The sequence below is a fragment of the Triticum dicoccoides genome, chromosome 2B (genome assembly GCF_002162155.2).
Source record: "Triticum dicoccoides isolate Atlit2015 ecotype Zavitan chromosome 2B, WEW_v2.0, whole genome shotgun sequence".
In the NCBI taxonomy this organism is placed as follows: Eukaryota; Viridiplantae; Streptophyta; class Magnoliopsida; order Poales; family Poaceae; genus Triticum; species Triticum dicoccoides.
Window position 1 is genome coordinate 486,376,877 of NC_041383.1, and position 14,671 is coordinate 486,391,547.

The following is a 14,671-nucleotide window of genomic DNA, read 5'->3' on the forward strand; positions in this document are numbered from 1 at the left end:
AGGAGCAGTTTTCCCCCTTCGAGGATGTGCCCCCCCCCGCTGAGCTGCCCAAGGTGATTTCCTTCTTTGCCGATCTCGATTGTGGTTTTTCATCTAAGTATGTGGTGATTTTTTTAGAAAAGGAAGTATGTTGTGATTAATAATGCAAAATTTTATTAGCTTCGATGCCATGCTATACATAGTGGTTTAAATAACTTGTGTTTCTTATACTGAAAAGTAATTCAGATTTTGTTTCTATTTCAATTAGAGCCCTGATGCAGACAAGGATTGTGTGGTTGTACATGTCACTCGCTATTAGGCGGATGAACTGAATATACGCACTAGGAAAACAGAGTTCTTAGGCTGTTGGATCCTGGAAGCCATTTGCAGTTATACCAATGAAGAGTTGTATTCCAGCCTCACTGTTGTCAGGCGTGTTGTCCAGGGTGTAGTGAAGCACAAGAAGTTCAAAGCTACTCCTTCGTTTGTGAGGCATACTGTTCTTGTCAAGCTTACGGAGGAAGATGACGTGGCATGCCTCCACAAACAAGTTTATCAGTGGCAAGGCCACAAGGTTGTCTTCATGAAGGTTCATAGGATTGAGCTGCTGCGGGACGTCCTCGATGATGTTCATGGCAAGGTCCGTCTTGTGTCCAGCCCAAATTAGATCGAGGCATGAAATAGTTGCCCCAGCTAGTGTTTAATTGTAGTTTGGATTGTGTCTAATTATCCGAACCTTGCCTGTTATCGACCCCTCTGGGGCTAGTACTCTGTTTGCATCCGTCTATGGGAACTGCTGCTACTTTTGTGTGCCCGTGAATCATGTGAGAACCATCGTAATTGTTGCCGAAACAGATGTGTCCTCACTAGTTTTTTCATGAATATGACATGGTAAGACATAAGTTGTCACGGTTTATCATACGAGCAGTGTGTGTTTTGATGAAATAGAGCACTCGTTCGAGAACCGTGCGCCGACGTATACATAAGTACTTGTAAACACTATTGATGCTACCCCACTTGTAAGCAGTTGTGCAAAACACGACACATTGGCTCAGCTCGCTTCAACACTAGGCTATCGACCAACTAACAATCAACAATATGCTGTCTGACATATAAGCAACTATGTATCTTGTTACAGTGGTTCATGCAGTTAATTGAGGCCATAATGTAATAAATTCCAAACATTCACACGCTAGTCCAGCGCTCATGTGGAACACTCACATTAAACTCGTCTTCATAAAAAACTTGAAAAGCATAAGTTAAGCAATTTTATACATCTCAATGATGAACATAACAAACATATACTAGTTCACAGCAAAAGACAAAGTTGTGAGAAGGTTTACAAATCAGGAAAAAACAAGCAAGGCTTCTCTGAGCAAAGGGCCTCCCGGCAGGCTTAAATTTCCTGGAGTTCACTCTGGTTTTTTCCTGTTACCACAATCCAGTGTTAGGTTCTCTCATTCCAGAATAACCAATTATAATTGTGGTCTCAGCTGGAATGCTGAACTGAACCATGCAGTGTACTGACCAGCTGAAATACTTGTGCATTCCACTAAATTTAAGCACCGTTATTTGCAGAAATAAGCATACCACAATGCCTCTTGTCCGCGCACCTGTCCAAAAAACCGCCGTTCAGCCGTGTCAGCTAGTCCTCGGTCCATGGATGAACTGGTAGAAAGTGCATTCCGGACTATGATGCAGTTGTTTTAGCTCGTCCCTGCACTGCAATCAGGAAGTAAAACGTACGAATCAGCTTCTTTTAGATTGTGTTGGTCATTCTACCTTAGTTACTACCAATGTAGGGATACCTTGAAGACGGGAGGTTAGACGATGACAACGAGGGATAGCCATCTCATTTCACGCAGTTGTACTAAAACTGAGGTGTGTGCTTTTGATTGCACGGATAGAAATGATACGGAGACAGACATACCGAAATTATATGGAGACAAACATCCCTGTTTGTGCAAATACGAAATACGGTTATTTAAACAGTGACAGATATTACTACTTTCCCCCGTTTCCTCTTAGAACCAAGTCCTAGATTCATGCTACAACTTTCCCACTTTCTTCCCTGTTTAAACCAACGCTTTGAGTCGACTGTATGAACTAGCTTTACTTCTAATAACAGTAGAAGTCTAGGTGGCTTTGGAACAATGGACGGAAGTAGAAATGGATCCACACGAAGGGGGAAGAGCTGGGGCAGTAGAGCAAGGCAGGTTTCAAAGGAATATATACCTGAGGGTCATCGACATGTGGCAAAGACGGCGTCGGGAGGCCGCATCTTGGCCACAATACTACAGGGAGGAAGAAGGGGTCGGAGGCCCTCCCGAGCCGGTGCTTTCTCGGAGAGAACGACACGGCTGCCGATCAGGACGCACGGGCAGCTATTGGTCTCCGCCCTCGCCGCCGATGACAGCGTGAATGATGCACCTACACCCCTGCCCCGGTCGAGGTTGTTCGGCCGGATTTGTGACCAGCCGTGAGCTGAGAGAGAGAGAGTGTGGCCACCTATGTCTTGCTTAGATCTGGAGAGCATGAGAGAGTGAACGAGAGGAACCCTAGTAAAGCAAGCGCCAAGGCTCCTGCTTTTATACATAGTGGAGTGATTTTGTTGTACCAGCTTCAAAAAAATGCGCTCCTACGTGTACCCACGAGTGGGTGTGAGAGAACTAGTGCGTGCATGCACCACTTCTCTTCGTGAGAGTACAACTATGCCCAAAGAACGTTCACCGCAAGAGTAATAGTATAAGTGTGTGACGTGTGAGCTAAAATAAAATGTGCGCGCCGTCTTTTGTTTTTTAGAAGTTCTGAGGGTAGGGTGTGAAGAGCACATATGTGCGTGACGTCTACCTGCAGATAGACGGTGGGTGCGATGTGCGATTCTGCGAGAGGACTCAGGAGAGTCGTGACTTGTGAGGGTGCGTGTGTGTGAGAGAGAGGGGGGCACATATCAATGCAATGCATGTGTCCGTAAATCATTATCCGACAAACATTCGCCACAAGCCTTTTCCTGACGAACACCGTAAGAACCATTAGATCGACATCAGACAATGTCAGTTTTGCCATGTCATTTAACAGAACAGCCACTCCTCCTACACACAAATCTTCCACATGAGTGTTAGCAACTGCCGTATGCTCCCTCCGTTTCGAAATGTAGTGCATATAGCTTTATTGAAAATTCGAACCTCGCAAACTTTTACCGACTTTTCGTGTACCAAATTGCACATGTAGAATACCCTGTATATATCATTTCATTCATCTTCGAGAGGTAACTATAAACATGGTCACGTCGTATCACCCTGTAAAATAAAAAACCAAGACGGAGAGGGCAGTTCAGCACGTATCTTTTTAGATCAATATAGTCGGGATTCACCAAGGAGAAAAACCAAGTGGTAGGCTACTCCTGTCGTGTTGGCGTAGCAACTCAAGCAAGGTCAGTCCGCACACGAAATGGCGACACACTTAATAGGACTCCTTTGGCCGACATGTGGCTCATCCACCGTCTTGTTCCACATGCGATGCACCAAATTACAGTTCGGGGCAGCGGTTGGAATTGGAGGCACCCCGGTCGTAGCGCCGCAGCAGTAGAAAATGAGCGATGAGGGGTCAAATCACAAAGCCCCACCTTTCCCGCATTAAGTTGGACGGACGAAGCAACCATCATTTCACTCTAGGGCGCAAGAGCATAAAGAAAAGAGAAAACAATGATGCGTGCGACAGCTACCTAGGGCACCCTAGGGTAGGGGTCTCCACTACAGATTCTTTTTTTAAAGCGCCTCCACTACAAATCGGCTTCTCCCTCGTCCTCTTGAAGAAAACCAATGATGAGTGCGGCGGTAGGGTTTGTAGGAGTACTACAGCGTGCGGGGCCACGTCGTAGTAAACGGGTTCGAGTCGACGCCTTAAATATGTGTGGGCCGCTTGGTTTTACGGGAAGGAGGCAACATTTTGGGTTCGGGGACCAGTGGAGATATAGTACGTACAAAAAATTGTGGACGTAGGTTCGACCAAAAGGCAATGATGCATGGGCCCTGCATTTTGATATACCCGGGGCCGCGTGAAATTTGCTACTCTACTCAAAACTAGTAAGGTACACATGTATTGAACGCATGAGATTTCGAAACCAAATTATGAATAAATACACACTATAGCATGTAAAGCTTTGAGTCATATATGCATGATGTAGATGTTCGTTTAGTTCTTATAGTTCATCTCATTCAAAATCAATTAGTTTTATAAAAATGTTAAGATTCATGGGGTTGTGCATTGTAAATCATAAATAAAAAACAAATAATGGCAATTCATTTAGAAAAAATAATCAATTATGATACAGAAGATTCTAGAACAAAGGAGAAGTGCTTGTGTTTTGAGGTTTGTGCATTATGCTTAAGTTCAACCATGGAGTCTTCTAAATTGTACATGTGGTAGATCTGGTGGAATGTTGATGATATCCAACGGCCAGTAGTGCTCAGATTTGCCTATCTCTGCACTGTCGAGTTAGCTTCATCCAGTGACCATCTTTCAAAGTTATTGGCACACTATATAGTTCTTGTGCCATAGTTACATGTTTTGGAAAAAAGCTACTAGTGGGTTGTACTATCTATTTAGGAATAGAAGATGTATACATGGAAGTTGTAGGGAAAGAGATGACATGGAGCATCTCAATTCCTATGAGTATGGATTGGAAAAGAGATGTCATTTGGTTCACATCATAGGAACTTTTCTATTGAATCTAGAGATGACATGTATCTCAATTCCTATGAGGAGGGATTAGAAAAGAGATGTAATTTGGTTCATATCATAGGAACTTTTCTATTGAATATATGCTAATGTTTATTTTCCTTTGAAATTAAGGGAGTATATGAGTTCATTCATATGAACCAAGTGGCTCTAAAGCTATAGAAATGATATCATGTTTATTTCATTTGAAATGTGGAGTATATGAATCTATTCCTATGAACCAATTGACTCTAAAGGAAAAAATCCTATAAAAATCATATCATATAGAGTTCCTATGATATTCCTCGACACTAAAGGATGGTTGAAATTGTTGCGGGTGATACCCTGTAGAATACCCTGTATATATCATTTCATTCTTTTCGTGTACCAAATTGCACATGTAGAATACCCTGTAGAATACCCTGCATATTTAAGGCGTCGACTCGAACCCGTTTACTACGACGTGGCCCCGCACGCTGTAGTACTCCTACAAACCCTACCGCCGCACTCATCATTGGTTTTCTTCAAGAGGACGAGGGAGAAGCCGATTTGTAGTGGAGGCGCTTTAAAAAAAGAATCTGTAGTGGAGACCCCTACCCTAGGGTGCCCTAGGTAGCTGTCGCACGCATCATTGTTTTCTCTTTTCTTTATGCTCTTGCGCCCTAGAGTGAAATGATGGTTGCTTCGTCCGTCCAACTTAATGCGGGAAAGGTGGGGCTTTGTGATTTGACCCCTCATCGCTCATTTTCTACTGCTGCGGCGCTACGACCGGGGTGCCTCCAATTCCAACCGCTGCCCCGAACTGTAATTTGGTGCATCGCATGTGGAACAAGACGGTGGATGAGCCACATGTCGGCCAAAGGGGTCCTATTAAGTGTGTCGCCATTTCGTGTGCGGACTGACCCTGCTTGAGTTGCTACGCCAACACGACAGGAGTAGCCTACCACTTGGTTTTTCTCCTTGGTGAATCCCGACTATATTGATCTAAAAAGATACGTGCTGAACTGCCCTCTCCGTCTTGGTTTTTTATTTTTAGGCGTCTCGGTTTATAGGGCCTGCACGTAGTTCTAGGTCATCCATTTAACTAACTAAATATGAGTTACTATGTCACAAAAATTATATCATTGGATTCTTAAGCGGATGTAGTTGTATTTAAAAGTCGAGGGCGGGGCTTTTCCTGGGCGGTAGGCAGCGGGGCAGTTCCGCCTAGCCGGTTCGATAGAGACGTGAAAAGACGAGGGAGTAGGCTGCTGCAAACGTAGGGCTGTGTGATTTGACAGCGAGTTACTGCTGGACAGGTGGGGCCTCGTGATTTGACTTGCCATTATCATTTAACTGCGGTGCTACGATTGGCGTGAGTCTCCCGATTCCTGACCACCTCCATACAAGTGCCTCTCCCAATGCTCCATGTAGTAGAGGCTGGCTCTTGCATGAGAGCCCACTTCTCCACTTTTTCCTTGCCTCTCTTTCCTCCACATATGCAAAAATGCCATGTAAAGCACACTATTGTACTTACTTGCTCCTACAGGTGCTTAAGCTTGCCACATAGGCATAAAGTCTGATGTGGCAAGTTAATCAAGAAGAGTGAGACTAGTTTGGTGACCCAAGGAAGAAACGGTGCTAAGCGCGTGTACCTAGGTGAAAAGACAATTTTGAGTCTATAGCTAATTAAATGAAGCAAACTTAGCAACACCATTTCATTGGAAGAGGTCACTCCTTGGCAAATGCAATAAATACTAGTACTCCCTGTGTCCCATAATATAAGAATGTTTTTGGCACCACACTAGTGTCAAAAACGTTCTTATATTATGGGACGGAGGGAGTACGAAGAAAGAGATAGAGAGAAGTAAAAAAATACACTTATAGCCAACCTTATAGCCAAAACCTTGTTGTAGTATGAGTGACTAAGTGATGACTATGTATGACATGCCAACATCAGATAGCCTAACACACCGTGTTAAATCTCCAAGGGCGCGACCGCACGAGTGACGCGACGGTCGTGGTAGGTGCGACCATGATACGGGCTGCTGGCAGCCCTTGGATCTGAGATCAAACGGTCACATGCTAAGTTGCTGAAAATTTGCAGAATAACCCTCCAGGATAGGATATTCAACCATAGGTCTAGAATCACGCCATGCAACCGTTCGATCTCAGATCCAAGGGCTCTCGGAAGCCCGTATCATGGGAGAATGGAAAGCCATTACCCTGCCGTTCGCACGCTGGCAGTTCGCTCCTACTCGTCCCCGCACGTCCTTCAATACTACGGCGATTCGCTCCTAGTCGTCCCGTCCATTCACATTACGGCAGTTCCACTAATCCTAACCCTCATCCCAAATCCATGGCGTCCCAAATCGCCCTGATCGGCGGTGAGTACAAGGTTAGAACCATCACCAGCGATGAGTTCGACGTCATCTACACCCGTTCTTCCACGATGGTGAAAGGATGCCTTTCTCGCTTTAGACGCATGTTCAAAAACTCAGATGATGAGTGGGTCGCTGGGCTAGATGTTGAGTACACCATAGTCCTGGGACGAGAGAAGGATCTAAAGGAAGAAGAGAGGAAGAAGCCCGCCGTGATCCAGGTTTGCGTACATAACCTTTGCTTGGTCTACCACATATGCCATGCCGATGTTGAGTGCCAGGATTTTAAGAACTTCCTCAAGGACAAAACGGTGAAATTCATTACTGTAGACTTCAAGAATGGCAAAGAAGTCCTGGGTCGGATAGGCCTCGTTGTAGGCAACCCCTTCGACCTCTAGAAGAATTGGCTGGTGCCCTCTCGTCAGCCTTCAATGCTGACCCTGGCAGGAGCCATGGTTCATCCTTCGTACCATAAACTGGAGAAACCTCATTACACGTTTCATCGTCATGCATGGCAGCGGGATGTACTAGAGATAGACCACATCCACTACGCTGCAATGGATGGCTACCTTTGCTTCAATATCTACAAGGGTTGGATGAAGAGCAACAGCCAAGTGTGCGGTTCAAGCAAAGAAGTATCGGCCAAGAGGAAGAGGGACAAGGATGAAGTCAAGGACATGGACGAGGACTCCGAGTAAGGTGGCAGTGTCGTTACTCATGGTGGTTCTAAACTTCTAATGCAATGTCTACCGGATTAGTTGCATAGTTTAGTTTCAGGTGTGCTTAGTTTAATTTGAGGGGTGTGTTGTGCTAAGTCCCCAGCAAAACTATGTTATGTTTCTTCTTGTTACTTTAACTCTTCAGTATGTACATACTACTAGTATTTCTTTAATAGAATTTAGCACCCCAATTAAGCACGTACTAGCTTTTTTAATAGTACTATATGCATAATTTGGCGACGAGCGCTCTCTATATGTACCACCTTTTTTTAATTTCAATTTTTGCTCCATGGCGCAATCCTTCGATAGTACTACTGTACAAAAATATACATTTTTTAAAAGGCTAGAGTACTGTTCATCACATATATAGCCAGTTAAATTCTTAACCTAGAACGACGTGCATGCCATGTAGTAAACCGATAGGGAGGAAGTATAGTAAAAATGAGGTGATTTTACCGAGCGATCGGTGGGGGAGCATGGCCTGTCATGCGGTCCCACGTGTCATGATGTACCAAGGCGATACGCGTGTCCCTTTTGAGGCAGAAGCAATACTATGTGGTTTGAGATGATGGCGAACCAAAGTGTGAAATAATGGTTGCTTCATCTGTCTGGGAAGGTGCGACATTGTGATTTGACATCTCATTGCTCATTACTACTACTGGGCCGGTACGAGTGGGGTGCGCCCCCTGCTGCTCTGCACTGTTATTTGGTGCTTGATGAAAGATCGAGGATGTCGCCTAGAGGGGGGGTGAATAGGCGCTTTAAAATAATTACGGTTTAGGCTTGAACAAATGCGGAATAAACCTAGCGGTTAATTTATCAAGCACAAAACCTAAAACAACTAGGCTCACCTATGTGCACCAACAACTTATGCTAAGCAAGATAAGCAACTATGTGATAGCAAGGTATATGACAAAGAACAATATGGCTATCACAAAGTAAAGTGCATAAGTAAAGGGATCGGGTAAGAGATAACCGAGGCATGCGGAGATGATGATGTATCCTGAAGTTCACACCCTTGCGGATGCTAATCTTCGTTTGGAGCGGTGTGGAGGCACAATGCTCCCCAAGAAGCCACTAGGGCCACTGTAATCTCCTCACGCCCTCGCACAATGCAAGATGTCGTGATTCCACTAAGGGACCCTTGAGGGCGGTCACCGAACCCGTACAAATGGCGACCCATCGGGGCGGTCACCGAACCCGTACACTTTGGCAACCCTTGGGGGCGGTCACCGGTACCCGTCAAATTGCTCGGGGCGATCTCCACAACCTAATTGGAGACCCCAACGCTTGCCCGGAGCTTTACACCATAAGGATGGAGCTCCGAACAACACCAACCGTCTAGGGCACCAAGGCACCCAAGAGGAACAAGCTCTAGGGTGTCCAAACACCCAAGAGTAACAAGCTCAAGGGTACCAAGCACCCAAGAGTAATAAGCTTCTCAACTTTTAACTTCCACGTATCACGTGGAGAACTCAAACCGATGCACCAAATGCAATGGCAAGGGCACACGGAGTGCCCAAGTCCTTCTTTCTCAAATCCCACTGAAGCAACTAATGCTAGGGAGGAAGATGAGAGGAAGAACAAGAAGGATAACACCAAAAACTCCAAGCTCTAGATCCAATGGGTTCCCCTCACATAGAGGAGAAAGTTATTGGTGGAAATGTGGATCTAGATCTCCTCTCTCTTTTCCCTCAAAAACTAGCAAGAATCCATGGAGGGATTGAGAGTTAGCAAGCTCGAAGAAGGTCAACAATGGAGGAAGAACACGAGCTCAAAAGATAAGGTTCATTGGGGAAGAAGACCCCCTTTTATAGGTGGAAAAAAATCCAACCGTTATGCTCACAGCCCGCACAGAGAGGTACTACCGCTCCAAGGAGTGGTACTACCGCTAGGGCAGTAGTACCCCTTTGAAACACAACAGTGAGGAGGCAAAAAGGCCAGAAGAACCGTCGGAGCGGTAGTACCGCTTGACCTCACGGTACTACCGCTAGGGGTAGCGGTACTACTGCTAAGGGTAGCGGTACTACTGCTTGCGAGCGGTACTAAAAAATTACATCAGGGCCTACCACCACAGGACTTGGGACGAGTTTTTGGTCTGGAGCGGTACTACCGCTGTAGGAGCCACGGTAGTACCGCTCTGGACTGGTAGTAAAAAATTACATCCGCTCCAATTCGCGGTAGTACCGCTGCAGCCTTTTCAGAACACCAAAACTGCCACAACTTTTGCAAACGGACTCCGAATTTGATGAAACCAAGTTTGTTGGAAAGCTAGCGACAAGGGCTAACAAATCTTGAAAGAAATATCAATAATAGTCAAATGAGAAAAGTCCCATAAGAAAATGGTGAGAACCCTTCCTCGGATAAGACCAGTAAAACCTCCAACACCGAAAACATCATAGAAGACGCATGCGAACGTCGTTTTTGATGAACCCAAGCTTGTCATAAAGATGACCAAAAGATCTAAGACTCAGAAAGAGAATCAAACAAGAACCAAGAAACACGATGCAAGGATGCAATGGTTTGAGCTCTCTACTAACGATACAATCAAGCTACCAACTTGAGAGCCCCCCTTGATAGTACGACAAACGATCCTATAACCCGGTCTCTCAACTGCCACCATGAGACCATTAAAATAGAAAACCTATCAAGGGCAAACCTTTGCCTTGCACATGGTCCACTTGAGCTAGATGATGACGATCTTGACTTCCTCAAGTTGGACCACCTTTCTTGATTGCGTTGGCTCGATGAAGACTAGATGATTGCTCCCCCATAGTCTACTATGGGTGAGCCACTCTTCGGCTCATCTTCACAAGTCCATTGTCACCACAATCGAAGGCAAGCTTCAAGCACTTGATCTCTTCATGATGCATCACTTGAACTTGCACACCGCATCCTAACCCCACAAAGAACTCTCACAAAGACCATGGGTTATTACACGAAGCGTAATTGACAATGCTTACCATACCATGGGATCACTTGATCCTTCTTGGTACATCTTCTATGCTTTGTGAGTTGATCAACTTGATTCACTCTTGGCCAACCTTGAATCTTTCCAACTCTCTTCATTTGGATGATGTCTTGAAGGTAAACATGAATGATCACACAATCTTCTTCTTCAAGACATGCTTGCAATAAGCTCAACACTCACATGACCAATCTTTGGATAATTCCTTAATAGCACCTTGGTCAACTCATAAACTCCTTGAAACCAACACATGGAATTCAAGAAAATCCTATGGACAAAACCTTCAAATATAACTCAAGGCAACCATTAGTCCATAGAGACTGTCATCAATTACCAAAACCAAACATATGGGGGCACCGCATGTTCTTTCAATCTCCCCATTTTGGTAATTGATGACAATCACTTTCAAGAGAGTTTATACAAGGAGTTATGCATTACCATGAAATTCAACAACCAATGATGCATGAGAATGGGATGCAAATGCTTAGGAACCAAAACTAAAGCAAGGAGAAAACTCTGAAGACTTCTCCACAAAACTCTCTGAAACTCCCCCATTGGCATCGATTGCCAAAACGGGTGAAAAGCTTAGAAGACCAATATAAAGAGTGTTCCTCCATAAATTGTGTATATCTCAAAAAGAGAGTGGAATGCAATACACATATCCAATGGTAAATACTTGGAGGAAGACAAACTATATTGAGGCCCAAAGATTGCAAAAGAATGATATGCCACAAAGACATAACAAAGAGAGAAACAAGAAATTGAGCAATCAAAAGATACCAATTGAAGCAAGCAATCAAAGGATATCAATTGAACCAACTAGACCAAAGATCCTTTGAGCCACATGAATGAAGGATATTATGATATGAGCAAAGGAGTGTTCTAAATAAGTTAGAGAAGCTCCCCATGATTTGTGCACACATAATAATTTTTGTATTTGGATACAAAGTGCACAAAATAAGATCATAGCTCCCCCAAAATCAATAGAAACAAACAACAAGTGTAAGTGAGCATAAAGGAAACTAAGCCTAGCACTTGCAACAAACACATGGTTGAGCAACATGTAAAAGAGGCAACTTAAGAATAGGCTCAACCAAAATGATGTGTGTGAGTCATGGCAAAGCACATGAGAAGACTAATATACGAATGAGCATAAGCATGAACATAGTCTTGAATGAATGAGATACACGATGCAAAGCCTTTCATTCTCACACACAACTAAGCAAATGGGTTCACAAGAACACTAAATATGCAAAATGAATAACCAACACTTGTGACAACCCAAGGTGAAGATAGAAAGCATAAGCATCATCAAGACAGGGGATACCAATTAAGATGGCAAAAGCCTCATCAAGACAAGCAGGAGGAAAATAATCTTCACCCCACAAGAGTGCATCAAGATGCAACGAGATAAGACACGCACTCAAGGCAAAAGCTTTCACAGAGCCACCAAAGAAATAACATAAGAAAGACAAGGTGGACGTGAAAGAAAGGATATCATCTAGAGATGTAATTTCTCTCAAGTGTATAAGGGTCTAGGTAGACGAAATCATGACGATATATATCCACAAAGAAGGATGTACACCCGAAATAGTTACAACACGAAGGAACAAGATATCTAAAAGGAAGTCATACATATACCAATAAGATATGTGCTTGGAAGCATAGCCCAAGGCTAGATATGGTCTTATTGTATATAAATGAATTCCTACCACACAACCATCAAAGACATCACAACTAGCAACAAGAGATCATTGTTGGGATGCTTTGAGAAAGGAAACAAGTATCACAAGAAAGAAAGAATAACATGCCATGATACAATCTACACACGATTGATGCAATAATGTGTGCATGTAGTAGATGATGATACTTGTTATCGAGATAGCATTGGAAGGATGTAGTAGATACCAATTGAAGGTAGAAAGTGGTTCATTGATCATCCTAGCTTGACTCCAATAAGCACATGGTGACAACACCTTCCTTTTGAATGAGCCGAGTATCCAATGCATCTCCAATTGTTCCTAGAACAACAACACAAACAAATTGGTACCCAAACTCATTGGGACCAAAGAGTTAGAGAACCAACAATACATAGGACAAACTCCACATAGATGTGTGTATATAGATATGAAAATGAATCTCATGCACATCTCATCCAATTTGAGACTTGGTGGAGTTTCCCCTATATATTGGGTCAAAGAAAGAAAACATGCCAAAGGAACTACATGAAGTTAAAATGCATGCTCAAGACTTTCAAGAACCGATACCAAAATATAAGGAAAAACCAAGTGAAAAGGATACCAAATGGAGAAATCATCACTTGGAATATATCATTAAAAGATACATCAAGGAATGAGATATCCATTGGAACACACACAAAAAAAGATGTCAAACTCCCAAAGGAGAGGATGGTTCCAAACAAACCAAGCTCTCTACAAAGTTTCATGTTGGCACAAAGTACCAAAAGAAACGACTTGCCATCCACCAACACACACTTAATATGGATCACAAGATGAGTGTTTTATAGAAAATAGGATAGCTCCCCCAAGACTAGTGCATTATAGAGAATTTGCATTTGAATACAAAATGCACAAGGTGGGATCACCACTTTCACTATATCTAGAAAACACTAAAGAAGATCAAGAAAAAAACAAGATCCACAAGTGGTATGGAAAACAATGGGAGTTGACACAATCCTAGGCACGAGATAAGGCAAATAAAAGCAAAGTCCAATGTAAAGATGATCAATGATTTCTACCACACATAAGTGAGTACCAATTGTCATAAGACAAGAAGTATTTGGAAATAATTCCCGTTGGTAGATAGCAAGGATATCCAACATCATCTTCACACCAAACACAAGCAAATTGCAACTTGTAGAGCTAACATGCCACCTAGGAACAAGATAATCTACAATATCAACACTAGGTGACAAAATCTCAGATGTACACATTTTCTAGGCTAGTAATATACATAGCATATTACCCCCCATAATGTGATACCAATGAAAAACTTAACAAGATGCAAAAGAGAACCAGCAAGAGATAATTAATGGACCAAATAGAATTTGAATTTCTCATGAGAAGACATACCACATAGAGACTAGATAATCTTGTAATATCAATACTAGATGGTATTCCTCATGTACACACATTTTTAGGATTGTGAGGTGCAGAAAGCACACCACTCCCCCAAAATGGGATGTTCCATTAATCTCTCACAAGAGCCAACTAAGATATAAACAAGATGAACAAAGGCTCAACACACTACACACACGTACATGATGTGCGAACCAACATGCACATACTTGATTTCTCAAGATAAGCAAATTGGAAGCATAACATATACATGCACATGCAAGGTACAAAAGCACAACACGCTAAGGTGCAAGTAACTGCCACTATAAACAATTTAAGCACGAGTTACCGCAAGGGGGAACATTGGATATGAGATAGAAACTTGATAATCCGAATGACTTGGCTTGAGACAATATGAATGATGAAGACCCCTTAATTCTTCATAATGTAGCCAAGTCTCCAATGACCTCCATCAACACCTATTGATCAAGTTTTAGCTTGTTGATCCCCAACCAATTTGGGTCCTAAGAGGTTAGTCACAATAGGCTTGGCCACCCAAATGGTTCTTTTGTTGACACCACTTTGAGTACCAACAAACTTTGCAAACACATTGCCAACATTATCCTTCCCAAGAGAATAGAAATCATCAATAATAATAGGGTTGGATACGTTACCACTTGTGCATGAAGAAGTGACGTGACCTTTCTCACGACATAAGTAGCAACGTCTACTCTTCATTTTCTTCTCACTTGATTTCTCAACAAGAGAAGCATGAACTTGAGTATTATTGGGAAGTGGCCTTTCTTCAACTTGTGGTTGAGCATGAGATTGAACTTGTGGCCGCTTCCC